The sequence below is a fragment of the Strix aluco genome, chromosome 3, assembly GCF_031877795.1.
Source record: "Strix aluco isolate bStrAlu1 chromosome 3, bStrAlu1.hap1, whole genome shotgun sequence".
NCBI lineage: Eukaryota > Metazoa > Chordata > Aves > Strigiformes > Strigidae > Strix > Strix aluco.
Window position 1 is genome coordinate 15,976,068 of NC_133933.1, and position 6,000 is coordinate 15,982,067.

Consider the following 6,000-nt stretch of genomic DNA (forward strand, 5'->3'; position numbering starts at 1 on the left):
TGCCCCGGGGCACGGCGCTCGCAGCGGCACGGCCTCCCTCGGGCCGCCGCGCCCACGCCCCGGTGGCTCGGCGATGGAAGAGGTGTGTGCTCCTGCGTGCACCGGGCACACGCGGGGGAACGCGCGGGGGTCCGCGCACGGCCGCGGCCCCCCGCTTCTGCAGGCATCCTTCCATCGCTGCCTACCTCCAACCCCTCCACAGCCGCAACTGCAGCCCTCGCTCACTCCACCCTCCTTTTCCTGGGGTGAACGGGGCCTTTCGACATCATCTTGGGGGCTAAAACCTTTACCTGCTGCTACAACGTTGACCAAAAAAACCCCAACCGACCCAGTGCTCCCTCCCCTCTCACCAGTGATTCCCCAGCCTGAACAGGAGGCAGCCCTTGCTGCAATTCCTTTGTGTTTCATACACTCAGACTCTGGAGGACTCTCACTGTGGGGTTTGGTTTTTTTTTCTTTTTCCCCTTTCTCACACTCTGCTCTGAATTTTTTGCTGTGTGAGCAACCGCCCACTCCACCTGCCCTTCAAACTGGTCCTGTGCAAGAGCAGGTGAGGGCAGACCTCCCGCAGGCACTGCAACCACCACGCCTCTGGGTGCAGGCCCGGGCAGGGACGTGGGTGCAAGCTGGTCGGCCAGGCTGTGCTGGCACCGGGGTTCACGCACTGCCAGGGAGCTGTGCCACCGCTGGCTATGACACCGGACAGCCCATGCACGGCTGCTTCACCTGTCCACAGCTTGGGCTCCTGGGTTTAAAAACCTGAGCTGGCCTGAACCTTTCATCCCTCCTGCCCTGTTTAAAATCATAACCATTATTGCAGCAGCAAGACAAACACCTACTATCTGCGCTGAGACCAGAGTATCATGCACACGTGAGGAAGGAGCTGCCCCTGCAGGGCCTGCAGTTGTGAAGAAACACCATTATCCCCACTCTTCTGGAAGAGCACTGGAGTTACGTGACATTCTACCCAAGGAAGTAGAATGAACCTCTGGCAGAGTCTGGGTTTGAACCCTGCGTCCCTGAAACCAGACCCACCGTGTGGGACTTTTCCTGGGCCCCCCACACCCCCGATGCTAACATCCTGACAGCAGCATTAGCAAACAAGCTGGCAACACAGAGCGGCACTGGCTGAGATCAATGAGAGGAGTGTGAGAGCATGGGCAGCACTGTCTGCAGTGCGAACACACTGAGTTAAATCAAAAGAGATTTATGCAATGACAGAACAGAAACTCTCCAAAAGATATTTTGGATGTTTCATCATTTCAAGTTAAAATACTTCTGACAAAAACCCAAGCTGCAGACAGCAGCATGGCGAGCACTTTCTGCTCCTCGCCTGTCCCAGCTCAGCAGCTCCACAGCTGACAGCAGCACTCACAACACATATACAGGAGCTGTGCTCCCTCTGTGCCGACCTGGAGCTGGCCCTCACCCTGGGAAGGCTCTTCCGTGCCACACATGACTGAAGCCCTTGCAAGCTGGCTGAGGAGGCACCAGGCACTTGGCAGGCATGCCTGAGCTTTGGGACACGGGCACAGCAACAGCCATCCAGCATACTCATTTCAATACACGCCCATATATCACCCTGCCCACGACAGCAAAACAGTTTTTGACTGAAGAGCCACCTTCAGATTAGATGAACAAGGAAGTAGAAGAAATACATCAGTTCCCATAGTCCAAATATTACCCAAGAGTTGCTATGGCTAGCTGCACACAGACACAGAAACGAAAGAAAACATAGCACTCACAATATTTTTGATTAGTTACTAACCATTGTCATTAGAGAGGGTCTCATTCTGGGATCAGTATCTCATTATGCACTCAGCTTCCAGCCTCTTCTCCCAGGGTTTCTTGCAATTCTGAACTTAATCAGGATGTCGGTTTTCAACACCGCTCTCAAAGATTTATCGATCATGCTCCTGCAGACAACTTTATGTGTCCCTGTTGGCCCCAGGTAGGCAGATCCAGTTCCCATCCAGACAGTAAATAGAGTAAGTCCTAGGATGTAACTATGGAAGAAGTGTTTTGTTTTGGTTTGGGTTTTTTCCAGGTAGGATACACTCCCTTCCCCCTGGCAGGGCAGGTTTTACCCCATGGTAAACAACTCTGAAACCTGTAGCACTGTCAAACACTACAATAAGTCACCACAACTTACGAAAGAGACCATGCCTGTCTCATTGCTTACTCTTGATCAATAGCCTATGAAAGCAGTCAACCAGCTTCGGAGTTTGAGGGTGAACGTCCTCATTGCTGACGTGACAGAGCACTATGACAGTACTCCCAAAGTATTCCTTTTAAATCTAAATGTCCTTTTGAAGTCTGTACCTGCTCAAAAATGTGACCCTGAGAGACACTGCAAAATCATTATTCACTCCTCCATCACAAGCCTCCTTTCCATCCCATTGCAGAGCTGCTCATAAACACCAAGGTGTAAAGTCGCTATGTTGAAAATTAGGACTGGGACTATCTGGGAAGCCTGTATAGCTTAGGAACAGATTTTCAATTCAGAATCACAAAATAATTTAGCAAATTCCTTACTAGCATAGGAAGTACTAGCTTGTGAAGCATTTCCATTTCTGGGGACCGTAAGATAGGAGAATTCCCTCTTCTCTCCCACTGATAAACCAGTGTGTGGGTGGAGGGGGCTTCAAACTGATCTGTTTGCAGGAAGAAACAGAAGGAAGGGAATTGCCGTGGATGTTACTCTCCTGAGGAAAACTCATATTTATCTTCTATAGGAGCCTTCTGCAAGAAAAAAACCCCAACGGACTGCTAAAGAAAGAACAAATGAGACTAGCATGCTGCTGAATATATAGTTTGCTTTATATCACCTCTTCCACTTTCTCCCTTTCACTCTTGTTCCTCTTCTGACCATTTCAGTACTCTTCAGGGAGCATCTCTTGATCACCTAATATTTGAAGAGTGTGGGAACTTCACAATGTGTCCCATGTAGGTCGTCAGATCGTAGCTATGAACCACCTGATTCCACCTCTTTAAAAAAAAAATTAATCTGATGATCTCAGTGCTTTTTAATGCCAATCAGCAAAGATGCACATTAGAGGAGTTGTGACTGTTGGAGATAGCTTGCAGCTAGCAGATCGGTCACATGTTCTTTGGAGTTCCTTCTGCAACCCTTGAGGAAATCCTATTTAGCTGGCTTCAGCATCAGCCAGGCTGAGGAACGGAAATAGCAGATGCACAAATACCTCCTCTTAGATAAATAGGCTACGCAGGACAGCAAACTGCTGCTTCCTTCAGCAGCTGCTCACAGGTTCCAGCTGGTGGCTGGGTACCTGTGCCTGGTGGGATCCTTCCTGAACTAAAAACTGAAGGACTTGTCAGACCTATCAGGCCAAGAACCAGTCTTAATACAGACCAAACTTAACAAGACTGACTTAAAAGTCTTAATTGGTGTAATGGTATTGAAGTGTGCATTAACCTCACCTTGGGGCTAAAAAAGAACAGGGGTGCTAAGGAAAGTCTTCCTTTCACAGATGCTTTCAGCAATGTTTTAGTGATGCATGTGAATTCCCCACAAGTCACTACTTGCATCTCTGTCCGCTGCCATGAAGACTGTTCTCCTGGGAGGGCCGTGGAAATGCTTTGCTGCAGACTCCAGAGGAGGTCCCATTAGCTTTGCTAGGACCCTAGGAAAGTTCCCAGAGAGCTGGCTCTCAGAGGGGCAGAAAGATGCACTTTTGTTCTTTCCAGAGCCTCATCACAGCATAAAACCACATAAAGTATCGGGAGAAAACTGTGTAAATCACAGTATACAGATGTGCAGAGATGACAGCCAGATGTGCCTTAGTGGAGCTAAGGAACAGTCGTGACTGTTTCAAGGAGAGCAAACAGCCTCGCGTACTTGGCGTTTTCCCCTGCGAACCATGCCAAGTTCTGCTCTTCAGACCAAACAGAGATTTTCTTCTGTTTGGACTGGCAGATTATGCTCACAAAGATCTTTCAACTCTGGAGGAAAATATGTTGGATTAATGCAGAACAGCATCTTTTAGGTAGACATTAGCCAGCCAGAATCCAGGCTGCCGGGTACAGTGATCTCCTACTGGTGGGCAGCATCCTGAGTCAGTTCAGAGGACGGAATGGGGGCTGGATGCCAGCACTCAATAGCCACCCTGGAGCCTTAGCCCAAACACCCGCAGGTTCAGGGACACCATGAGTTTGGGGCTGGGCAATACTTTCCACACAGAGATCAACTCGGGGCATCCGTATGGCAGAATCACCAAGTCTTGCTGCTGTTGCATTTCACACACAAAACAGCTGTTGAAGACCCATCCAAGGCAGTTGAGGAAGACCAGAAAGAAGTAACAGGAGGTGTCCTTGCTTTGGGTTTTAGTCTAGGGCTCTACTTTTTCAGCACAGTTCCTGTGCCATCCCTCCAAGTCTACACAGAAAGTGTAGTCTTTCTGTCTACACAGAAAGTTTCACCCTTTCATCTCACACATTAGTGGGTTATACATATGTTTTACGCAGTTTATTGGCAGGACAGTGGTGGCTGAGCATGGTTGCTTCTCTCCTGTGAATTAAGAGGGGCTGGCTTACACCGGCTGTTTAACCCACAAGCCTTAGACACATATCCTCTTTGCAAACCGCAAAGAGGATGCAATTAAATACACTGCTGATTACCACTGATGGTTGCTCCCTCCTTCCTGCATGGGATCCCTTGGGGAGCAGAGAGCTTGCATGAGTGGTCCTTCTCTGCTCCCAAGCAAAGTTAGCCATCTTAATGGCATTTGCTGGTGACTCTGGTTTCAGTAACTCTGACCGACATCGCACTGAAGGAGGTCAGGGAGTGCATGTACACTTCTTCACCGAGCCGCAGGGATGTCACTGCTAGCTGATGGCCAGCAGCTGAAGGGTGCCACGTCTGTGGTCAGCTAATGGGCAGTGCCACACAAAGCCATTACAAACTATTTCCTTTCAGTCGTGCACTCATACGCCAGGTTCAAAGTGGTTCAAAAGGCTGCCCAGCTGATATGATTTCCATGCAAAAACAGTTTACAGTAGTTTAGGCTACGCCTCTTCCCATTTGATTTAAGAGCATTTAAATAAGTTTGCATCTGCTTAGATAAAACAGCATAAGGTCATATCCTTGGATAAAGCTGGGTGTCTTCCTTATGAAGGCTGGCAGGTCTCCCCTATCTGAAAAGCTTGAGCAAAAGTGTTTGCACTTACATGCTTTGGGCAAATTTGGCATTTTTGAGAGGCATCAGTAGGACCCAAAGTCTTCCTGCAGCAAGAGGGAGGCCCATCTCCGTTACAGAGCTAAAAAAATGTCTCTCTTGTACTCCCCAAGCAAACAGAGGTGATACGTCTAGCAGACCCATCAGCTTTCCTAGGCCAGAGAAGGACTTTGTCAAATACACGCGAACCCTGCCAACACTGCACGAAGAGCAGCTGAGCAAGCAATGGCTGGAGGGAGCTACGGAGGTGGGCAGGAAGGCTAGGAGGGACCTGGAGATGCAAAAGGTGAGGAGGTGGGGGAGCACTTGGAGGAGCTGGAAAGCACCAGTAGAAATACTTCCAGGATGAAAACATCTGCTGTGCACAGGGAGCTCGCCACAGGGTCCACAGCAGTCCGGGAGCCCCTGACGACTGCCAGAAGCAAAGCAGGAAAGTTGGTATCAGGGTGTCGCAGAGACATCTTTGCACAGCCAAGGATGGAGGCCACATGCTGAGGACAAGGGCATATGTCTCTTCTGGTTTTTGGGCCAGTGAATAGAGGGAAACGGCCACAGGAAGAACTAAGAGAACTACTCTAAACTGCAGTGTAAAAACAGGGCACTGGGTCTGTTCTCGGAACATGCCTACGCACGCGTCCATAACATCTGTGTTATTTCTCCCTCCCATCAGTGACGGGGGTGCCTGTTGTACGAGAGGGAGCAGAGGGGATGAGCTCTCAGTCTTTCAGCTGTTTAGGAAAATAAACAAGGCTGTGACAGAGCTGATTTCTGGCTCGCCTTCTCCCAGAAGTTTTTTTTTTTTTGG